We start from the raw sequence: 11,495 nt of genomic DNA, 5'->3' as shown, positions 1-11,495 counted from the left end.
TCCGTTAATATTACACATTTGCATCTGTTTTTTTTTAGCCGTTTTCAGCAGTTTCTATGCCTTTAAGGAAATTACCCAGAAAGCATTGCTCCTCCCATCCTACATTTCCATGCGTGAACAATTTGCCGATTATTTTCTATCTCCATCAGGACATACACACACATACATATATATATATATATACACACACACACACACACACACATACACACACACACACACACATCACTTCTGCCCACGCCTCTTAAAAGGCATATTTTTTTCAATGTCATTTTTTTTAAATGACTTTTTTTTTTTTAATTGCATTTTAGTGTAAATATGAGATCTGAGGACTTTTTGACCCCAGATCTCATATTTAAGAGGTCCTGTCATGCTTTTTTCTATTACAAGGGATGTTTACATTCCTTCTAATAGGAATAAAAGTGACTTTTTTTTTTAAACAGTGTAAAAATAAATAAAATAATGTAAAAATAATAAAAAAAAATTAACCCCCCCCCCGTCGAGCTCAAGCGCAGAAGCGAACGCATAAGCGAGTAGCACCCGCATATGAAAACAGTGGTCAAACCACACATGTGAGGTATCGCCGCGACCGGTAAAGCGGGAGCAATAAGTCTAGTCCTAGACCTCCTCTGTAACGCAAAACATGCAACCTGTAGAATTTTTTAAACGTCACCTATGGAAATTTGAGGGTAAAAGTTTGACGCCATTCCACAAGTGGGCGCAATTTTGAAGCGCGATATGTTGGGTATCAATTTACTTGGCGTAACATTATATTTCACAATATAAAAAAAAAAAAAATATTGGGCTAACTTTACTGCGGTCTTATTTTTTTATTCAAAAAAGTGAATTTTTTCCCCAAAAAAAAAAAAAGTGCGCTTTTAAGACCGCTGCACAAATATGGTGCAAAAAAAAAAAAAAAAGTATTGCAACGACCGCCATTTTATTCTCTAGGGTGTTAGAAAAAAAAAAAAAAAAAAAAAAACATATATAATATTTGGGGGTTCTAAGTAATTTTCTAGCAAAAAAAAACTGTTTTAAACATGTAAACACCTAAAATCCAGAACGAGGCTGGTCCTTAAGTGGTTAAAAGGGAAAATCTATCATGGATCCCTTCCTGCTCTTGGACTGATATCTTGGTTAACTGTAAGAAACCAATTAACCGCTTGCTGACTGCAGACTGTACAAAAACCATCCTGCCTAAAATGATACCAGTCTATAAAAAGCACCTCCTCCAACCCCTATGCACACGCATAAATGCAGACATAGACTACACGTGTTTGTAATCAACAATCAATGATTTCAGGGCCATTATTCACAAATAACTTTACACAGATAACCTGTAAAAGGTTTTTTTTTAAGCGTCACCTATAAAATAAATAAACGTAGGTACCGTAGTTTGTCCCCACTTCACGAGCCATTACAATTTTTAATCTTGACAAGTTTAGTAATTTACGCAACTAAACATCTTTAATATTTTACCAAAAGATTGGGTATTATATTGTGTTTGCGTGTACAAAAAAAAAAAAAAATTTGTTTTAGTGCATTTTTCCCGGAAAAGTTGCATTTGTTAAAACGGCTGCACACAGATTGTGTGGCATATAAAAATTTCAACAGTCATAATTTTATTCTCCAGAGCCTCCGCTTTTATAAAATATTTTATGTTTGAGGTTCTAAGTAATTTTCTAGAAAGCAAAAGCACTTGTGGAAAAATTAAAAATGCCCCAATGGTTAAAATAGCATCTTAGGGGGCGTGTCCTGAGCATGGAGCTGTGAGGACGTGCTTGATCCGCGCTCCGCTCCCGCCGCTACTTCACCAGAAGCATACCCGCGATCCTGGGCCCTGACATGGCCCAGGACATGTCACAGAGGCGGCGGAATACGGCCAACAACTCCAGGATGGATAAAACACAGCAGGGGCAGCTGGATTCATACTTTTCCGGGACCCGGGGCAAGGCCCAGGAAAAATCCAAGTTGGCGCCGGTCAGCAAAACGGCCAAACAGCACGCGCCGGCACAGAAGCAGCCCACGCCACCAGCTGTGTCCCCACAGCCATCACCCGGATCGATGAGTGATTCTGCACCCCCGGCTTCCCCGGGGTCCTCCGTGTCCAGGGCAGGGGGATTGGACATTGCTGACCTTATGGAGGATGGGGACATTAAGAGGCATATCTGGTCCCTCCCCACTAGAGAGGATCTGGAAAAATTCACAGCAAGGGTGGAAAAGGCGTTTACAGAGGATATAGCACAGCTTAAGGAGGACACCACACATCTGGGCACCAGAGTGGAAACTTTAGAGCAAAGGCTGGATGAGGCTCTCCCTACCATGTCAGCACTACAGTTAAGATGTGCAGCCCAAGATCAAAAGCTGGACTTATTGCTGTCACAACTTGACAATTTTGAGAATCGTAGTAGATGGGCAAATATCCATATCCGAGGTATGCCAGAAGCAACAGCCCCCAGAGACATTATCCGTCTTGCAAGGCATATTCAGGGAGATCCTGGAACTACTGGATACAGTGCCCATTGAGATTGACCGCGCCCACCGGGCCCTGAGACCACCATCCCAAGATGTTGACAACCCAAGGGACATAATATGCAATTTGCATAAATATACCTTCAAAGAGCGAATAATGCAAAAGATGCGCAATAGGCCTTTTTTTTATTTCGATGGCGCCCTCTGTTTTTTCCAGGACATCTCCAGACGCACGCTCATGCAACGTCGGGCCCTAAAACCTGTTTTGCTGGCCCTCCAGGAAGCGGGCCTTACGTACCGCTGGGGATTTCCTTTCTAATTACAAGCTACTAAGGATGGCCGTTCAGCCACATTACGCACCAGAGATGACCTTCCTCACTTTCTCTCTACCTTGGGCCTAGGTAAAGTCGACTTTCCGGACTGACGCAGGGACCCTGCGATGGCAAACTTTCCAAACATTGAACTCCCCCAGCCCTGGACGCAGATGCCTCAACGCCGAGGCCGAAGACGCAGTCGCCACCAGCAAGAATCGGATGCTTCTCCTGGCCCCTCTGCATTAAGAGACTGATGGTAATGCCTGGATCCCGAATTTCGTCCTTATCCCCTACTATGGAAACATCCCTTATTACCAGACCACCAGCAGATCTGGAGCTCCCCTTCTAACCTGAACATTACTGTGCTTGCCGTGACTTGGTTTCGACAGTGAACTTTGACAGCACAAAGATGGACAAGGCTCTGCCCTGCATCCCAGATAGACACGGTTTGAGGCCGCTTCCAGATCTCTTTATTTGCTAGTTTTACCCTCCCCAGGACTTCCCCAGATTATGCAATCCCCCAAGCCCCAACCATGCCACCTACTCCCCCGATCCATGGGGTCACAGAGAAGCTCCTATGAGGTGGGGGCGGAGCGGACCCTTTCTTCCTTCCCTCCTTCATGTTGGCCCACGACCCCCCAGTAGGCCGCCCACATACGGGTACCAATCCCATTTGGTATGTCAGATCTGGACAAAATGGGTCCCCTGAGAAAGGGGGGCACATTAGGCCCAGTCTGCGCCTATTCAGAACCACTGTTCTTCTTGAGTTTAAACGTTGAGGTTCTTCTTGAGTTTAAACGTTGCCTATGTTTATGCTGATGTTAATGATTGTCTTTTTCTCGTCTCTTCACTTTCCTCCCCTATCCTCTTTTCCCTTCCTGGTCTCCGTTTCTCTCTCCCCTTCCCTAACAGGATTTTTCAGACTGATGATATCCGCTCTGGACTCCGCCGCCGGGACCGAAATCGTCCTACAACACCACTCTTTAATGACAACCGTTAAGGTAATTTCTTATAATGTTCGCGGTCTTTGCTCCCCCTGTAAGAGGAGTAAATTGTGGTGGGAACTGAAAAAATTCAAAGCACAGATAGTTTTCCTGCAGGAAAACGCACTTTACTCACCATTCTATACCCAAACTACCGACACACATTTATAGTCAGTGGTATCATAGTACCTCCCCGGTCAACAAGTCCAGAGGCACTGCAATAGCTATCCACAAAAACTGCCCCTTCCAATATACGGACGACATGGTTGACCCCATGGGAAGATACGTCTTCCTGAAGGGGACCATTGCGGGTACTAAATACACCTTCGCCAATATCTACTCCCCTAACTTGAATCAATTGACCTTCCTTGACTTAATCATAGAGCAAGTAGAGGGGTTCAGGGAGGGGTCCCTAGTCTTAGGGGGCGACTTTAATGTGAGCCCGGACCCATCCCTAGACACTTCACACAGCCGGCCTTCACATTCACATGCATTCCTTAGGCACTTCCGAAAGTCCCTCCAGACGGTGGGCTTAGTCGACTGCTGGAGGGTCCTGCACCCCACAGAAAGGGACTACAGTTAGTATTCAGTGGTACACAACGTCTACACACGTATAGATTTGATCTATATTGACCGCCCAACCTTAGAGCTCCTCCAAAGCTCTTCCATAGGAAACATAACCATTTCAGACCACGCTCCGATTGTGACTACCTTTATCATCCCAACAGGCTCTCGTAGAACGTGGAACTGGCGTCTTAATGAAAATTTATTAGATGACCCCGTAGTGGAAACTCAGATCTCAGACACGATAAAAAACTATTTTCGAGAGAATACATTAGAAAACTTTAGTGAGGGTACAATATGGGAATGTCACAAGGCCGTTGTAAGAGGCGAGCTTATTGCACAAGGTACTAGATTGAAGAGAGAACGGCTAGCAGACTACAATAGAGTTTTTAATGCACTTCAGCAAGCAGAACTTAAACACAAAGCGGGGGGTACCCCAGAGGCCCTACGAGAACTAATGGAACTCAGAGATATATTCTCACGGCTGTTAGAACGACAGGCACGTAAACAATTGCGGCATTTATCCCACCGATACTATGAACATAGTAATAAGTGCGGACGCATGCTGGCAAGAGCACTTCGCGCAAAACGAGCCCAAATGCAGGTGCACAAACTTCGCTCCTCCAAGGGCGAAGTGACATTCCACTCCTCCAAGATAGCAGCGGGGTTCCGCAACTATTACGCCGAACTCTACAATTTAGATGCGAACACAACCTCAGATGCTAAAGAAACCAGACTGATAAAAATCCGAGACTACCTATCTATTAATGGACTGCCTCCCCTGACTGAAGACCAACTAGCTGACTATCACTACCTCAGAACTTGAGTCCACCATCAAATCGTTACCCAATGGGAAAAGCCCAGGCCCTGATGGGTTTACCAAAGCATATTATGCTAAATTCTCCCTGTTCCTTGCGAACCATATGTGTAAGTACTTTAATTCTTTAGCAAAGGGATGCAGTATTCCCCCTGAGGCTCTTTTAGCACACATATCGGTTATATAAAGAGGGCAAAGACCTGACTGTCCCACATAGCTACTGCCCCATTTCTTTACTGAATACGGATGTAAAAATCCTGGAAAAAATCCTAGCAAACCGACTGAAACACCTTATCCCCCTTATAATACATCTAGACCAGACCGGTTTTATTGCGGGACGCGAAGCTCGAGACAACTCAATACGTGCGATTCAACTAATACATTGGGCCAAAAATAAAGAGGCACCCCCCCCATCTAATACTCTCCACCGATGCCGAGAAGGCATTCGATCGCATTGACTGGTCCTACCTCAGAGAGGTATTAACCTCAATGGGGCTAGGCCCAAATATGCTAACTTGGATACTAGCCCTTTATTCAGAACCTAGTGCACAGGTTAAGGTTAATGGAATCCTCTCATCCAGGTTCCCGATCGGGAACGGCACGAGACAGGGGTGCCCACTCTCTCCCCTCCTCTTCGCCCTGGCCTTGGAGCCACTGTTAAGAAGAGTGAGAGCAAATACCGATATCAAAGGCCTGACTGTAGGAGCTGTGGAGCACAAACTCTCAGCCTACGCAGATGACGTATTGTTTCACTTAACTAATCCCCTGATCTCGTTGCCGGTCCTGATGTGGGAACTCCAATATTTCGGAACACTTTCTAACTTTAAGATTAATTACAATATAATCAGAAATTCTACCCGTAAACCTATCTACCCCTATTGCAAATAGCTTAAAAAGGCTGCATTTCCCTTCACGTGGGCCAACTCTTCTCTACGCTACCTAGGCATACAACTGACAGACTGCTTTGACACTTTATATACTACAAACTACCCCAGACTCTTGACCAAAATTAGACAAGACTTAGCACGTTGGACGAAAACAGCCTTCACGTGGATAGGCAGGACGAACATAATAAAAATGAACGTTCTCCCCAGAATCCTGTTCTATATGCAGATGCTCCCCATACCCCTACCCAAAACTTTTTTCAAACAAGTGTCTAACTTGATCACCACCTTCATATGGAATTCAAAGAAACCGCGGATAGCTATGAAGGTGTTGAGGCGCTCGAAACACTATGGAGGGCTAGGAGTCCCGGACTTGCAGCGGTACTGCCAGGCCATTGCCCTGCAAAGGATTCTAAATTTGCATTTCCATGTACAATCCAAATTATGGGTGACCATGGAAAAATATATGTGGCTTTCGGGGGAACACAGGGGACTATCAGAATCTACGTCCCCATTAACGATTTCCACACTTAACACATGGGACAGAGTCAACCGGAGGCTGAACTTGGCCACCCCTGTGTCCCCGCTGACGCCTCTGGGCGGATTCCTCTGGTTCCCGCCAGGGGAACACGCGGGCTTTTTTGGAGCCTGGGTAGATGACAAGAACGCCAGCTGTGGTAAATTACTGAGAAATGGGAAAATTCTGCCCTTTGAGTCCCTGGGAAACAGGCCTGGCAGACCGCACCTTAATTTCTGGAAGTATAGACAACTGCACCACTTCTTTGCTGTACACGGTAGCTCTATAAGAGATATCTCAACACTCACGCCTTTTGAGGGAATGTTTATAGCGGAGGAACCGGTCCCCCACATGATTTCCGAAATGTATCGACTGCTGGGGTCCTCGGCCTCGGTCCCTAAACCTACTTATGTACGTGCCTGGGAGAGAGACCTTGGGAAAGAATTCTCTGAGTCTCAGCTAACACACTTGTACCAACTCACGCACTCCAGCTCAGTGGACTCCAAGATGCAGGAGACAAATTACAAATTATTAGCACGTTGGTACAGAGTCCCATCTGACATGGCACGGATATATCCGGATAATTCAGGCCTATGCTGGCGGGGATGCGGAGGCCGAGGTACCCTCTTGCACCTGTGGTGGGAATGCCCACGAATAAAGATATACTGGCAGACTATTAAGGACCAGATTAAAGATAGAACATTTCCTCCTGCATATCCCTCCCATACCTGTTAGTCGCTACAAAAAAGTGCACTACCTCACTTGCTGAATGCTGCTAAGCGTCTACTGCCCATCTTTTGGAAGAAGGAGCAGATACCGAGCAAAGAGGAGTGGATACGCAGGGTTAATGAGAAAAGGGAAGCAGAGGAATGGGGGGCAAAAGGCAAAGGCGCTACAGACAAACACACAGCCATATGGTCAACATGGCAAGAACACTTCCATGACACTTCCCACGTGCCCTCCAGTCTAGACGTATCCTTATTAAAATTAGCAGACCCCACATTGGGTCATCGTGACCAACCTAAATAGTTACCACCACAGTTTTTCCAAAGACCGAAACATGGACCGCATACAAACATATGTGTCCTTGCCAAGACAAGGGGACTGCCTGGCGACGGATAGTCCGGAGTGGATGTTCGGAGATATACATGGAACCAAGGTGTGATCCTGTTCACCCCTCTTTACCCCACTTACCTTCTACCCTCTCCCCCCTCTCTTCTTTCTCCCTCTTTCTCTCTGCTCTTCTCTATTCTAATAAGCACTGCCATTAATAGAGCCGTTTGTTGATCGAACAGAATGTTAGCAATTATTATATTATTGCCAGGTGGATGTGAAACGAAGATGCTCTCCTGGCCGGGAGGGCCGCGGGGGCGGGGGTGCGCCTGCGGCTCAGGGGGCGCACCGGAGGATAGATGGAGGCCTTGTGCCCCCCTCCGCCGGTGTGGGCCCCGGGCGGTGGCGGTCCCGTGATGCCGCGGCTTACTTTTCCTTGGCCTAGGAGACCAATATGGCTCAGGTTATGAGGTCCGCGGTTGGTGGAGACAACAGCTGGTTTCCACCCCAGTGGATTCGAAGGAACTTAAAACAACTTGTACATGTACCACTAAAAGCACACATTCTCAATGTCTCAACAGAAGTCTCAACACAGCGCTAATTTATTTACCCTCCATCTTTTCTTCCTTTCTTTTGTTATTCCTTCCCACTTATTATTTATGTTATCTACATATATGCAGTTTATTGCTACTGTTGAAATGAGAAAATGTCTGTCATCAATGAGCTTATATTGAAATGTGTATGTTAAGATGTGACGGACAATAATAAAGAAAGTTTAAACAAAAAAATAGCATCTTAGGGTGGCTATAGATGAGAACTTATCTACCAGTCCTAAAATGTGTTATCAAAGCGACATGATACCCTGCGACAGATATAGATTAGACCATTGATGGAGAAACTTGTGAGCCAGAGTGTCCAAACTGCAACACAAAAACAATTTTTCAAAGTGCCGAGCGGCGCTATGGGAAAAAAAAAAAAAAAAATACTTTTAGACAGCATCTGTCACCTCAAGCGTAGCTCCCATTCATTATTTTACCTCAAAGGGATCCTCAATCCCCTCACACCCAGCCTCCTGTCCCCTGACAGAACTTTTCCCCACCGTCTTTGAGCAGGGTTGCTGCTCTCCCATCAGACATACTACAGGAGATGGTCAGAGACCGCAGACATACTGTTTTGCTTGGCATGGCAAACAGACCTGCAGCTTCTGCAAATCTGCACTAGTGATGCAGCAGCCCATGTTTTCCTGAATGAGTTCATGCAATCATTAAGATTATCTATTCTCACATGCTAAGGTAGGTACCCAGTCCAGCAGCACCTTCTTTCCTCCTCGGCTCTGTGCTTTTTCTCCCACGCTGGGTGGCCACTGCACTGACCCCCATGCAGGCCAGGCCAGACCTCCCAGTCCCCGACTATTGCTGAGGTGCCAAGTCCACTCCAGTGACCAGTGAGTCCACACTACACATAACAAGTTAACTTAATCTGCTCCACAGTCTCAGTCAGTCTCACACTCAGCAGACACTGACAGATTCAGACAGCTCCTTTGGCTTGAGGCAAGCGGCCTTCCAGTTGGTTCCTCTGGAGTCTGTCCTCTTGTTCTCCTGCCTTGACCCGTACTACCTGGCCCAGAACCTCCCTCAGAGATGACTCCACACAGCACGAGTCGGGACCAGAGGGTGATGCCACGTCCTGGCCGGACCTACACAGTTAGCCTAGGTAGGAGGAGAGACTGAGCAGCGGTGACGAGCTGAGTCAACAGAATTTTCAATATTATGAAAAAAAAAAAGTCTGCGGCAGCTGCAGACATGGCGCCGAGTGCCAGCTGTGGCACGTGTGCCATAGGTTCGCCATCACTGGATTACACAGATATAGAAAGGATTGGGCTCCAATCACTTATCCCCTGCAACATGTATTGCTGTGTGTCCACACTGTAGATTCGCCCTCTCCATTTGCCCTGGTGACCACTGTCACAAGGACTAAAAGTAAGGGCAAATCCCAGAACAGGAAGAAAGAGAAAATGTACCTATAGGGACACTTAAAGGGTTTATTTATTTGTGTTTCTTTCCCCAAATAACACACAGCTTTCAGCAAGATTTACACATTTTGATAAATGGATTGGAGATACGTGTGAATCCAGGGCGAAAGTTACACACATCTTCTTTCAAAACACTCATGAATAAACACTTAATTGTGACATCAACTAAAGCTGGCCACAGATGGATCAAAATGTGTCTGGTTCAGCTGGGACTGGCCAAATTTGGATTCATGTATAGCTGTTACTGTGCAACAAAATGCTATATGGCAGGGCTGGATGGACAGAAATACAAATCCTTTGGCAGGGAAGACAGCTTCAATATATGTATTTCAACTGCTTACAGTGTTACCAAACCCAGGACCCTGCATTCACTATATTATTTGGTCTCCCACAGCACACAGATGATGGAAATGCAATTATTTTGGTAAATATAAACTTTTAAACACCTTTTCTCATCAGCAGTATATAGCAGTCTTGTGACTATTTTAAGCTTCCGGCCAAGCACTGGTTAAAACTTGTAGGAGTTTTCATTCTGCTCCTGTCCTATGAGGCTGCATGACCCCTGACTTTGTCTGGACTGTGCTGATCAAATGCTTCCTCCCAAGGCTCTGTTTTCACAGGAGATGGATTGGGGACAGTAAAAGAAGGGGAGAATCAGAGAGGATAGGATCAAACAGCCTTTTTACACAATGCCAAGGACTAACCCCTTAGGTTCCACAGTGAGTATAACAAGCATGATTTACTGCATATACAGACTGATTTGACTGTTGTGGGTTTAGTAACTAACTTTTTGTACAGTTTTCCTAAATTTCAGCTTTAGGTTACCTAAATAGCAGCTAAATGCTAAAGCCTCTTTAAAAAGGATAAAAAGTTTGCTTTTAAAAAATAAATGCACATATTTGGCAGGTAAAAAAATATTCAATTGTTTGGGACCTGTAAAGCGTTGCATCCATGATCAGCAGATCATGGGTACAATATGCCACGATCCTGCAGACCGTGTGTAACGGTCTGCCCATACCTCCAAATATGGACAGGTAGTTACACACCGACAGGAAGCTCAATGAACTACCTAGAGAAATCAACAGCACCCTCGTAGTTCATTGAGAACTACAAGCTGACAGCTACAAAGGATGTTGGGAGTTATAGTTTTCCCATTCACAGAGCACTTAATGAATGACCCAGCCAGTTACGCTGACCTGGACTCTCCAGTCCTAAGCCTTGGTATATCCGCGTCAGGAGCCGGGGCTTAGAAATCCCCTGAGTTGAATGTCCAAAAAGTCCCTCGTCAGGAGGGAAGTTTTGGAGCATTCTAATTGGTCAGCGCCGTCATGTGGGCGGAGCCGACCAATCAGCAGCCACATAGCGTGTCCTGGCCAGTAACACACCTCTCATATTAGGGTGCCTCCATTCTGGATGAAGAAACAACGAAGACTACTTGGACAGCAGCAACATCAGTCTGGTGGGAGGGGAGCATTAGATGTACTGGCAGATTTAGAATCGCCAGCTTACACTTTTTAAACAGTTACAGCAAGTTTTGTTCCTTTTGGGATAAAGACTTCCCATAAATAAAAGCTTATTATTGTAAGCTACATCCAAGATCAAGACAGCTTGTTCTGCTGAAAAACAACAGACTTCTTGGTAGATCACTCAGTGAAAACAAAGGGAAAAAAAAATGAAAAAAATGAATGCAGTCATAACATCTGCGAACTGGTAAGCCACAGTATAAAGTAATACATTTGCTTTAGGATTTAAAGTGGAAGTAAAGTTGTTATATAAACAGGCACGGGACCCGGAAGGAAGACCGGGCGAAGATGGAAGCACCAAGGGGCCTGCTGGCTCGGTCCCAGCACTGCACTGCA

The sequence above is a fragment of the Aquarana catesbeiana genome, linkage group LG02 (assembly GCF_042186555.1).
Source record: "Aquarana catesbeiana isolate 2022-GZ linkage group LG02, ASM4218655v1, whole genome shotgun sequence".
NCBI classification, from domain to species: domain Eukaryota; kingdom Metazoa; phylum Chordata; class Amphibia; order Anura; family Ranidae; genus Aquarana; species Aquarana catesbeiana.
The sequence above is the reverse complement of the archived record's forward strand: the minus strand, read 5'-3'. Positions refer to the sequence as shown.